The sequence below is a fragment of the Adiantum capillus-veneris genome, chromosome 5 (genome assembly GCF_014529385.1).
Source record: "Adiantum capillus-veneris isolate H3 chromosome 5, ASM1452938v2, whole genome shotgun sequence".
Taxonomy (NCBI): domain Eukaryota; kingdom Viridiplantae; phylum Streptophyta; class Polypodiopsida; order Polypodiales; family Pteridaceae; genus Adiantum; species Adiantum capillus-veneris.
The window spans coordinates 37,199,820-37,213,490 of record NC_140935.1 but is presented as its reverse complement, the minus strand read 5'-3'; the positions used below and the strand labels follow the sequence as shown (position 1 = coordinate 37,213,490).

The 13,671-nt window shown below is 41.4% G+C and overlaps 1 protein-coding gene across 1 annotated transcript in view; it reads right to left on the bottom strand.

The window, feature by feature from the left end:
• LOC147457155 (uncharacterized) overlaps positions 1–13,671 on the bottom strand; it is a 150,896-nt gene that overhangs the window by 56,888 nt on the left and 80,337 nt on the right. The window lies entirely within an intron of this gene.

Sequence of the window (13,671 nt, the reverse complement as noted above, 5' to 3'; positions counted from 1 at the left end):
TATTACAAGGCCTGCAGGGCTCGATGCTGCCGCGTGCAGGAATAAGAATATTGCGCATGGCTTAGTATTATGTCATAAAGCAGGAAAGCAGGATGGCTTACTATTATGTCATAAAGCAGGATGGCCGGGCCCCTGGAATCGATTCCCGATTACCCAACTAATATAGCGACGCTTCACCTTCACAGTGCCATGCGATTCACACGGCTCCGGCTATACGGGATTGGAGTGCCTTAATATTAGGCATTTAATTTTTTCTCATCAAGAAAGGTATATTTCACATGTAGGGTTTTGTTCTTATGCATATTTTTCACATGTAGGGTTTAATTTAAAGGGAGTTGCAAGCCTCCACCCAATCATCCCGAACCTCTTCCAACTAGCCCCTCCAACTTTTCACATACTTTCTGATTATACGTAAGCCACGTTTCTGAGCCAATAACTCTAAGACCTCCAGCAAACTTAGATTGATTTCCAAGTTCTAAAGAAAGGAGCATCGCTCTTTGTTGCCCAACAATGGTCAAAATCCGTGACAAGGGTTTGCGACCGGGGATTTTCTCGATGTCCAACATACCTACAATTCCTGGGCCGCAACAATTGCGAGAGCCTTATGCTTTTCAAAAAAAATTCACGTTAACCAAAGTTCCATTTGAACTAGTCACCACTCATGACTGGCGCACCGAATGAGTAAAGCTCCTCGTGTGCTAGCTCAACAACAACCCTTTGCAACTTAACAAAGTTTCTGGAATGTGCCTCTAAGTTGGTTGACTCCTCTTACCACCACTGGAGGCATTACGACCATTTTCTTGGCAGCCTTGCCACCACATATCCCACCAGCTAGTAGGAACGTCAACCTTAAAACCTTAAGACGTTGTCGAGAAGTTTGTAGAGTAGCCGGGAACGCACGGAGCCTCTAGCTGTGAGATAGGGGTATATGCCTCTCAAACTTCTTCAACTTATTTCGAAGGCAATAGACTTCTTCCTTTATAATGTTATCCCATCCTTCCACCATCATTCCAAATTTCTACGTTATTTCTCGATTAGAAACTCTATATTTCTCAGTCTCTTTCCTCAAGTGATCTTCTCTATGATTCTTGATTCTTGAATCTATACTCTTGCCCATCTAATCCTAGCACATCCATTGTCTCATCATAACCTATAAGTCTTCCGGTTCCTCTTCTCTTGTGATTTATGCTTGCCAATGGTACCTCGGAAGAGACTCACAATCTTTATTGGAGGAGGCTTTATTTTGAGAATTTCAAGCTTTGCAAGGGGAAAAACATGCGCCAACATGCCTCCTCTAAAAAGGTAAGAAGGAGAGAAACTTTGATAGATGAGAGGAGTTTGTCACCCGCAAGCATAAAAGAATATTCAATTAAAGATTTTTTGTATAGAAAAAGACTTTTTATCACTCATAAAAATTCCTTCCCCTTCTCGAATTGCTTGCCTTGGGACGGAAATCCTTGTAGAGTTGCTTTCACAGTTGCCCAAGTAAGGATCGTTCATGATCTTGTCATCAATGTCAATTTAGACATGGAGTTGAATTATGGGAGCAACGCCATGGACATGTATAGATAACATGCTAGTATATTAGAAGCAATGGGTGTGTTTCACTATCTACCTCATTCGGATGTGCTTACTCACTATTGATTGTACTCAAGGAAGTCACATTGGGAGGTGGAAACCTATAAAAAAAAACACTCCCAATATTGTTTAAAGAGCCACGATTTGTGTATTCATCACCAAGATTAGATCCTACTATATTGTCTATTGTAACAGTACCACTCTACAGTTGCACTACTCTACAGTCCAACTCTCGCAATAAACTTACCTCAAGCTAGCAATTTTGTTACAGCTTGATCTAGTCTCATTGTTATCATCTAGGAAGTTGCTTGCATCCTATTGGTGTGAATGATAGAGTTAGCATGCCTTTTTTATTCCATGGAAAAATTAATAACGTTTTCTAGAGGACTTACCAACATGGCTTTGGATGATGGAAATGGATGGTGTCATGTACATATAATAGTGTGCTTTTGGTGGTGGTTGTCCTCTACCTACCTTATCACGGAATTAGGACCCTCAATATGATGCAATATGGGTTCTTCCTGCTTTAGGGAATAATTATTTTGTTTCTAGAGTGTGAATATTACAAGTGGAAGGTGTTGGTATGTTCATCACACTCATAAATTTTGGTAGCACTCCTAGCTTTTCAGCTAGCTCCATAGAGATGAAATTGTGGGTGGAACCATTATCAAAGAGAAAAAGAGCAACTTCCCACACTTTTATGACCTAATCGTGTCTTGTAAATTTACGTGGTACTATACGTTAATCTTTAGAAAATCCCCCACAAATCCCTCATGACTTTGAGCTCTTGGATTTTGTAGCTTTCTTTATGGTCAACGATGAATCCTTTCCTTTTTTAGATGGAGATTTTGTATTCCAAAATTATTCTTTAGAATTTCATGGAGGCTAAAATGAATAAATTTTCTCTCTACTTTGCATGCTAGCTCTCTTATCATTTCCACTCTTGAATGAATATCCACTTTATAAAAGGAACCAAAGATACACCCAAAAGATTGTGTGTATGTGTGCGAGAGAGAGAGAGGCATGTATGGACTATTTAGCAAGAGCAATTGGTTACATCCAGGTTGTATTTGAGCTCTAATATACATTAGGTTTCATGTTTATGGGCTGGGATTAAGCAGCTTGTCATCAGGGGTAGCAAGATAAATTTGATGTAAAGCAATCCATGAGTCTTTAAAACAATATATTTGAAGGGCCTCCAAATGTTTTAGCTTTAATGTTTCAATAATGTGTAGTTACAGCATCGAATTGGACAAACAGTACACTTTGATGAGCAAAATTCTGGAAAGCTAAGCTAGGCACAATTTTGGGATGAGATTATGCACTCATTCTTCCATGATTGATCTTTTCTTCATCAACCCGTCCCTAATCTATCAAAGTATGGAAGGGTGTTCTATTGGTTGTTTCAGGATTTTGAAGGTTCGCTAGGTTTTGGGGTTACACACCCTCTAATGGATGTTCTTCCATCGCAAACATGTTGTATTTTTTTCACATTGAATATAGTTACTGTACTAGGCCTTCAAACAAATCATTGAATTTAAGTTGTTGCTTCCATGTAAGGACCACCACAACATCTAGGTAATGGACCACTTGAATTTGAATCTCGCAATTATCTCTTCCCTTTTTAGCTTGTGCCATTTGATGGAGATGATGTTTGTATCATTATAATCCATGAATTGAGCTTCAATTCTAAATGTTGTAGTTAAATCAAACGCCCAAAATTTGTATTGATGGATCACTTATCATTACCCAAAAATGGCAAGTGTTTAAGTAATTAATAAGCCAATTTGTGCATCAACAACAAACAATTGGGGTAGAGACATGAATTTTGGGACGTGGTCTAGTTGGAGACCAAAGCAGGAGGCCCTGACCATGTAGAGTACTAAACTCAACTAATAGATGATATTGTTATGGAATAGATATTTATCCATTTACTGCAGCTGACAGGTGGCAAAAGCATTAGCAGATAATAGATTATGCAAAAGCATATTATATTTTATGTATATTTGATTATTCAAGTGCTCTTTATGAGCTTTGGCCATTTATGACTGGCCGGCCAATCTGTACTCACTTTGACCATTCAAGAATCTATAAATTAAATATGTGCAAGAGGGAAATGGCCACTCTTGCACGGGGGGAGATTACACGCAGTGCTCGTGTCTGTTCTTCTCTCCTCTTCTCTTATCTCTCATCGTGCCGGCGTAGCACTCCACTTTAGGAGGTGCGCCTGCAGGTATCTTTTCTCTCTCTACCACTCTGTCTCTCTATCTGTTCGAGTACGGCATTGCATACACACTATGGGTTTGTGCCAAGTATGCCGATTTGTGCTTTCATGGATTGCAACATGTTATTTACGTATTTTGCAGGGCAACCATGCCTTCTGTTCGTAGCAGTGGTATCAGAGCTCTAGGAACGATCCTTCAAATATAAGTAAAGCTATGGAGAGCTTTGAGTGCAAGAGCTAAGTCAATTTCTTCTTAAGTGTTAATTTATTTCAAATTTTTTTTCTTGCACGGTGTATTGTTTTTTTCAACAAAAAAAAACATACTTAAAAGATTATTATTTGGAGACATAATTAATAGTAGCCCCTGTAGAATTTGTGATGTTAACAAGTAAACATGAATAAGAAGGAAAAAAAAATAAAATCTTATGTGCTTATAAAGGGTAAAAATGTTAAGTATGGAGCCTGATTTACCCTTGTAATTTTATGTGGTAAAAGCGCACATTTGTAAGGCCCCCATTATGAGGAGAAGCCATCGTGCGTGAAGGAAAATCACGCACCGGAAACCAAAATTTTCACGGACAAGAATCAGGGGCAACTTTAAAGGCCTCGGGGGCGGAGGCCCCCGAGTTTTCTTTTTCGCCAGAATATTATGGCCGGACGGCAGCCGAAAAGTGGTCGGAAAACAACCGGTCAGTTGGCCGGTGGCCGGTAGTCAATGGCCGATGGCCGGTGGTCGGAAGTCAATGGCGGTGGCCGGTGGCCGAATTCAAAAGCGGACTTGTCTTCTCAAGGGCGGCCACACATGGGCGGATTGGAGGGTCCGATTTGGACTTATTCGCACAAGGACGGCTACACATGGCTGTCTCTCATAAGAGAGGGCAGCCCTTTTGGCCTATAAAAGGAGGCCATTTCTACACACATTTCATAGTGTGAAGTTGATGCAACAAGGTGAGTGTGAGGTGGTGAGAGTGAAGCAAGGCGGGAGCTCCATTAAGGGTATAATCCCTTTGTAAACTACTTCTTGTTTTGAAGTACTAAAGCCATTGAGTGGCTGCTTTCCCGTGGACGTAGCCCACATTGGGTGAACCACGTATATCGTGTGTACTCTCTCTCTCTCTCTCTACTCTATAATCTCGTGTATGTAAATCTGTCTCTCTCCATTAAGTAATCTACTCAATTATCTATTTAGCTATGTCTTATTTCCTAACAACTGGTATCAGAGCAAGGTTTGCTCGTAGCTAAATTATCTCAAGGAAAGGATTCCTTGAATTGAGTTGGAGTTATGGCGGAGGAAGGGAAGCTCAAGATTGAGAAGTTCAACGGCAAAAACTACCAGCATTGGAAGATGCAAATTGAAGACTATCTCTACCAGAAGGACCTCTATTTGCCACTAGGCGGTCTTGCGAAGAAGCCCGCAACAATGGCAGATGAAGCATGGATTGTCCTTGATCGAAAGGCACTGGGAACAATCCGGTTAAGCTTAGCGTCAACGGTGGCCTTCAATGTTTCGGAGATGAAGACCATGGAGGACTTGATGAAGTCACTTGATGACTTCTACGAGAAACCATCGGCATCCAATAAGGTATTTCTTATGAAGCGCTTGTTCAATCTAAAGATGGCAGAGAATGGTTCAGTTGCAGAACACCTAAATGACTTTAACACAAACATAAGTCAACTTCGATCAGTGAAAATCAATTTCGATGATGAAGTGAGAGCTCTCCTTATACTATCATCTCTACCGAATAGTTGGGACAGCCTTGTGATGGCTGTAAGTAATTCTATCTCTAGCACAAATACTCTTAAGTTTGATGATGTTGTGGGTGTTCTCCTAAGCGAGGAAATGCGAAGGAGAAGCACAGGAGAATCATCAAGTGTTGCACTATCAGTGGAAACAAGAGGAAGGCTTAAGGAGAGGTTCAAAAACCAAAAGGGTCGTGATCGCTCAAGGCGGAGCAAGTCACACACAAAGTCAATTCTTGAATGTTGGAATTGCGGCAAGAAGGGCCACGTCAAGAAGGATTGCTGGTCCAAGAAGAAGAAGGAGACAGAGTCTCAAGACAACAAGCCAACATCGGATGCCAATGTGGCAGGTAAAGTAGAGCAAGATGCTCTAATTCTCTCATCAGACAATGTGTCTAATTCCTGGATAGTAGATTCCGGGGCTTCATTCCATGCGACACCACACAAGCAAAATTTCCAAGACTACACCAAAGGTAATTTTGGGTATGTATACTTGGGAGATGATGAAGCTTGTGAGATTGTCGGCAAAGGTACAGTTTCTGTCAAAACTGCTAACGGAAATGAATGGAAGCTTAAAGATGTTAGGCATGTTCCTTCTCTTCGCAAAAATTTGATCTCTACAGGACAATTGGACGATGAAGGTCACAACATTGCATTCGATAACAAACGGTGAAAGATCTCAAAGGGATCTTTGGTGGTTGCCAAGGGTGAAAAAGTAGGTACACTTTACTTGTGTACTGTTAGCACGCAACCTTCAGCTTGTGCAACAAGTACAGAAGTTGACCGTGCGGTGTGGCACTACCGACTTGGACATATGAGTGCCAAAGGAATGCAAATCCTTCAATTAAACAAAGAAGCTTCTACCAGGTTTGAAAGAAGTGGACTTAGAGTTCTGTGAAGATTGTGTTTATGGTAAACAAAAGAGGGTAAAATTTCAAAAATCAGGAAATGAAAGAAAAAATAAAAAACTTGAGTTGGTTCATTTTGATGTTTGGGGTCCTGCAAGTACACCATCACTTGGTGGCTCATTGTACTATGTAACATTTATAGACGATGCAACTAGAAAAACATGGATTTATGTCATGAAGAATAAATCCGATGTATTTTCCATATTTCAAAGGTGGAAATCCTTTGTGGAGAATGAAACAGGTACCAAGGTTAAATGCCTCAGATCCGACAATGGAGGCGAATATTGCAGCCAAGCTTTTGTGCTAGCAATGGCATTCGGAGGTAAAGGACAACCCCAAGGACACCTCAACAAAATGGGATTTTGGAAAGGATGAACAAGACAATCATGGAATGAGCACAAAGCATGCGGCTACATGCAGGCCTACCGCTTGAGCTTTGGGCGGAAGCTGTAAGTACATCTGTTTACTTAATCAATCGGTCACCCTCAACGGCATTGGATGGGGGAGTTCCAAAAGAGGCATGGATAGGTAAACCGGTGAATTATGCATTTCTCAAAGTGTTTGGGTGTGAGGCTTTCATGCATGCACATAGATAGAAGCCTAAGATCAAAGTTAGATGCAAAGTCCAAAAAGTGTTTCTTCATTGGCTATGGAGAAGGAGACTTAGGGTATCGCCTATGGAATCCTGAAGATGGTAAAATCTTAAGGAGTAGGGATGTAATTTTTAACGAACAAAATATGTACAAAGATTACTTGGAAAGAAAAAAAACAAAAGAAACAGGTGATGAGTATATGGAGCTTGAGGACGGTGAAGACTCAAGGACTGCAAATGGTGACAATGTGCAACAACGTCAACCAAATGAGGAGCCTCAACCTATTCCCCAAAGATCTACAAGAGCAAGTAGACCTCCAGAAAGGTTTGTTCCTTCCTTCAACCATCTCTTGATCTCAGATTCTGGAGAGCCAGAATCATATGAAGAAGCTATGCAACATGAATCCAAAGAAGAATGGACGAAGAGCATGCAAGTGGAGATGGACTCACTACATTGCAACCAAACATGGGAGTTGGTTGAGCTGCCTAAAGATAAGCGGGCACTTCAAAAAAAATGGGTGTACAAGCTAAAGGAAGAAGAAGGTGGGAAGAAAAGGTACAAGTCTAGGCTTGTGGTAAAAGGTTTTTCTCAAAAGAAAGGTATTGACTTCAATGAAATATTTTCTCCTGTTGTAAAAATGAACTCAATTAGGCTTGTCTTAAGCCTTGTGGCTGCTCATGATCTAAATCTCGAGCAAATGGATGTAAATACAGCATTCCCTCACGGTGACTTAGAGGAGGAAATCTACATGCTTCAACCAAAGGGGTATGAAGTAAAAGGTAAGGAGAAAATGGTTTGCAGATTAAAGAAGAGCTTGTATGGTTTAAAGCAAGCATCAAGACAATGGTACTTGAAGTTTGATCGATGGATGTTGGATGATGGATTCATAAAATGCAACTCGGATCACTACGTCTACACGAAGAATTTGGGAGATGGAAAATTCATCATCCTAATGTTGTATGTTGATGACATGTTGATTGCAAGTGCTAACATGCAGGACATCAAAGACCTAAAAGAGGAGCTGTCCAAATCTTTTTCAATGAAAGATTTGGGTGCTGCAAAGAGGATACTTGGTATGAAAATATCAAGGGACAGGACGAAGAAGACAATAAAGCTATCTCAAGAAGATTATATCAAGAAGGTACTAGAAAGGTTTGCAATGCAAAATGCAAAACCAGTTTCTACACCTTTGGCTGGTCATTTTAAACTAACGAAGGATATGTGTCCAAAGACACAAGAGGAGATAGCCTATATGTCTAAAGTTCCATATGCATACAGTCACAGGTTTGGTTTGGAGATCAGTCTCCAAGTGGGAGATTGTTAAGTATGGAGCCTGATTTACCCTTGTAATTTTATGTGGTAAAAGCGCACATTTGTAAAGCCCCCATTACGAGGAGAAGCCATCGTGCGTGAACGAAAATCACTCACCGGAAACCAAAATTTTCACGGACAAGAATCAGGGGCAACTTTAAAGGCCTCGGGGACGGAGGCCCCCAAGTTTTTTTTTCGCCGGAATATTCTTTTTTGCCGGAATATTATGGCCGGACGGCGGCCGGAAAACAACCGGTTGGTTGGCCGGTGGCCGGTGGTCGGAAGTCAATGGCCGGTGGCCGAATTCAAAATCGGACTTGTCTTCTCAAGGGCGGCCACACATGGGCGGATTGGAGGGTCCGATTTGGACTTATTCGCACAAGGGCGGCTACACATGGCTGTCTCTCATAAGAAAGGGCAGCCCTTTTGGCCTATAAAAGAAGTCCATTTCTACACACATTTCATAGTGTGAAGTTGATGCAACAAGGTGAGTGTGAGGTGGTGAGAGTGAAGCAAGGCGGGAGCTCCATTAAGGGTATAATCCCTTTGTAAACTACTTCTTGTTTTGAAGTACTAAAGCCATTGAGTGGCTGCTTTTCCGTGGACGTAGCCCACATTGGGTGAACCACGTATATCGTGTGTACTCTCTCTCTCTCTCTACTCTATAATCTCGTGTATGTAAATCTGTCTCTCTCCATTAAGTAATCTACTCAATTACCTATTTAGCTACGTCTTATTTCCTAACAAAAAAATGTTAACAAAGTAATTAATTTTCAATTGTATTGACGTAAACTCTTTTAATATAGTAGAGCGATCACATCTGACTATGGAAATTATTTTCTTGAATATGATATACGGATATGTATGTGTGTGTGTGAGAAGAAACACTAGATAGATTCGGGTAGGAGTAAGCAAGGTGAGTGCTGCTCAAAAGGCTCAAAGAAGAAGCATTAACTCTGTGTAGCTTGATGCTCAAACAGATAATAGACGAGTTTAACTCGTGAGAAACCATTCCTTTAAAACCAACATTTTCTTCCTTGTCGCCCTCTATAGCTCGGCTGTGTCGAGCATGCACTATGCCACCCTCTCTGCAATTGGTACGCAACCACCATCCACCACCCGGAAACCACGATCAACATTGGACGCAGTATTGTTTTCAACTTATTGTCCTCCACACGCTTATAGGTTAACTATCACATGATTATCATTGCTACACAACCTGTGGCACCATCCTAGTGTCGTAAGCGACTGTAGTCAACCTATATATTGTAACCCCGGTCGATGAGCCATCTACCTAACCTCACCCCATTAGAATGACGCAACACAACCTTAGGATTTGCATGCAGCTCTCGACCAAACGTTACCACTTTTATCACCTAATTCCATGCACCAAATCTGCAACATTCTGTCGCCCTCTCTGTACTCTTTCCCAGCGGCACCAACGTCTTCTCTTCTGGCACGTGACCAAAACTACCAACGACTCAGCTCGTCTCGCTCTCACCCCCTACTTTGTAACCATCGCCATGCAGAATTCAACTATTAGCAATCAAGACAGCATGAGGAATCACTTCCCATTTTGCAGCCATAGAGGCATGGCCTGCAATCATCCTCTCTCTACCACCTCTTCGTAGCTGCCAACCACAACAATTTCAATCTCTCTCTCTGGCCAAATGGCGGCACACCCACACACAGACAGTTCTCTCGACTCCTGCTGCCAACCACCATTAATATATATATATATATATATATATATACCACTCTCTTTTTCCCTATCATCTACTGCCGACTGGCAGCAGCTACACAACCACCCGCCACCCTCGATCTCTCTCTATCCCTCCTTTGCAGACGCCAGTCCCACTCCGTGTCTCTCTTTTAGTCGGGCCACCAACCACTCCGTGTGTTCTCCATGCAAGCTGGTCGAGACCACTTCCAGGTTCACCGGGCTTCACCCACTCTCGCCATGCTTTCTCTGCACCCGAGTAGTTACCTCTCTCTTTCAGTGGCGCCCACCTTGCATCTGTCAACCACCTACAGTTTTCTTCTGTGGCCACCACTCCACCAAAACCCTTTGGCTTCAACTCCTAGCTACACACACACACGTTCAGTTTCATGCAGTTTCTCTCTCTTGTCTACTGGCGGCCACAAACACATTGCATGTTTTACTCTCTCTCTCTCTCTCTCTCTCTCTCTCTCTCTCTCTCTCTCTCTCTCTCTCTCTCTCTCTCTCTCTCTCTCTCTCTCTCTCTCTCTCTCACTCTCGTGCAGACCACACTTTCACTGTTGCTCTTTGATCGTATTCAACCACCCTTCTCATCGAGTGGACGACCAGAAAATCCTCCCATATCTCGCTCTCATCCAACCACTTCACTGCAAGCAATACCAACCATTGGATATCTGTCTGTTTCTCTCTCTATCTTCATCTCATGCATCCTTCACCACCCATTAATTCCCTCGTCCATGCAGACTCAAAGGAGCCGCTTGCAGACTCAACAGCAAACCATTGAAGCACACACACCCTGCTCTCCTAATCCGGACAAGCCCTTTCTCTCTCTGTCTTTTGGTGGTATTGACTGCTTGAAAGTGCCATGCAGGATAACTGTCGCACACCATAAGCGACCACTGGTTGAGCCACCACTGCAACCACGTTCGGTCACCACTCCAGGCCTAGCTAAGTACTTTTTTTTTTACAAATCATGTACACCCTAAGCCCACTCTCGTACATCCTTAACCCACTCTTAGTTGATTATCTCTTTCTGCAGATTACCGTAAGCCCACACCAGACAAAATACGTGCACACACTCAGCCCCTCTTGTCTCTGTCAACTCATCCATTGCACACGTAGTAGCAGTAACCCTTGACGTAGATTCCATCGTCAATCTTCCCTAGCAATAGCCATCGTGTTTTCAACTCCCAGAAGCAGTGGCAATACCGTCTGTAACCGCCTTCATCTGGTCAATCCGTAGCTTGTAGGCAGAGGTTGATGTCCGCATTGTCCTTCATATATTCTGACACCAGAACGAGCCTTGTGGCTTAGTACTTCTACAGAAACCCCTCTGAGCAAGAATGGTTGGTCCTTCTCAACTCTGGATCAGAGAATGACCGCAAATACAAAGTCGACCTGTACAGCGTGTCACGTTAAGTGTCTCACGGAAACTAGAGATGTGGCGGTCATGGAAACGGCGACAGTGCTCATTCCGGTGGTGTGGCAGTTGATCAGGAGAAATAAGATGATGCGAGGCGAGCTGCCTCCCAGGGTCATACTTGGCCGTTTTATTTTTATTCATTTTCTGTCCTTGATGATAGGGTTCATTCCCATGCTCTTGGCTTCCCACATTATTTTCGCCAGAACTAATTGCTTAAGTGGCCCAAAATGCAGTCTTTTGCAAATCGAGTGTTCTCAGAGGTTACGCACTGCGCCAATTTTTGGCAATCGACAAATTTTTTGTATACTATACTAGTGGCGACATGTCCCCACAACAACTCACTGATTGTTTCAACTTCCACTAATCAAATAGCTTTCTTTATTTTTTTTTATTTTTATTTTTTCGGTTACCTACGAGCACCATCATCCCCTGCACAAAAGTAAATGCATAGGTGTTCCTCATTAGCGTGTATATTACAATCCTCTATTCCAACTGATAATGTGAACTTTTGATCACCCTCATGGCCATCTGCAAAGGTCCACCTTGGATGTATTGATGACGATTAACATGATGATGGAAAATAGTAGACATGAATTGGCATTTACACCCGTCTAGTTAGCATTATCATCTTACAATTTTTTTTTATTTTTATTTTTTTAAAAGCTCTTGATCTGTCTGATAAAGAGGATAGCGATGGTGAACATGTGGCGTTATAGAACAATAATTTCACTTTTCATGGGTCGTGTTGTCTCTTAGTTTATTTTGATACTTTCATGCCCTACATTGTCACACAGTGAATAATCATAACGTGCTAGGGTCAACTTTTCACCCTCAAGATACATCATGCCTTAATATTCTAGCAATGATGACTCAAATTGATTGTTACCTAGATAATTAAGTAATTATCAAGCATAAACACAAAAATCCCTCTCTCATCATTATTTGCAGGAGCCATTATTTCCATAATGTAAGTTTATCCCCATTAGTATTGATGTCATGTAATTCAACTTTCGCTTTACTTGCTCTTCAAATTGTCTTAAATGTCCCCTCATATGTCAGTCAAATTGTTGTTGCATATTACTCCATATTGTTCCAGTTATTTGCTTATGTACCACATCACTCCCAAAGTTTCCAATACTCCTTCTCAGAGGACTACCCTTTACTGACAAATAATTACCTCTATGCCCGATTTGCAGCCAACTACTTTAGGAAACCTACTTTTGACCTATCCTAACATTCATACATTGAGTGTGGCCTCACTTTCTCTGATGACCGATATCCACTAGTCATCCCAATCTTGCACACCACCCTGTCAAATTATTTAACATCTCTGTTATCCGCTCATTTGTACTTCAAGTTATCTACTTTCATTCTCTTTTCTTGGCAAACAAATTTGCATCAAATTTTTCCTTCATGACGTTTCAAATGTTAATGCATTTGATTGCAATTATTAACGTCTTATTCAATTTAACAAGCAATTTTTTTTAGTGCTTTGTTTTTTTAGAACAGTTTTGCAGATAAATCTAAATACAATGTTCTCATATAAAAATCCAGGTATGACACTCCTTAATGCATTATGGTAATACCCCTCTTGAAACATCATTACAATTCTCCTTGATAAGTAAAATCTCACTACGTATCTTTAGACCTAAAAGTAACATTATCTAATTCTCCCCAAGTGCTTATTCCATCTCTTCTCTTATCTCGGCCCCTCCACATTCCCCCACCCTTCACCACATCTCCTTATGCACGAATCCTCTAGTTTAATAGTGGTTTGATAAATTAATATATATTATATTTGATTTCTTTTAAGTGAGTCATTTTGCAGATATTCTCACACCCCTACAGATACCCAGCACCTTTGCAGCAGGCAAGAATTTTTCAGATGCTCCCTTACTTGTTTACATTATGTTGCAAAATCCATTGTTTCTAATGTCATACATTGGGTTCTACTTTCCTTGAATTGAACTCTTACTGAGATGATTTGTCATACCACTACTTACATGCTCTCCGTTGGTATGCGATGATCGCTAACACATTCCAGTCTATTCAAATTTTATAGCAAACAGGTCATTTATTCTTCACTTTTTATGCCATGTCTAGTCCATTGGTCACAGGCACATCGATTCGCCGATTTAGGCAATGTTCAATGCTCATCTAGTGCAGATTCGCCG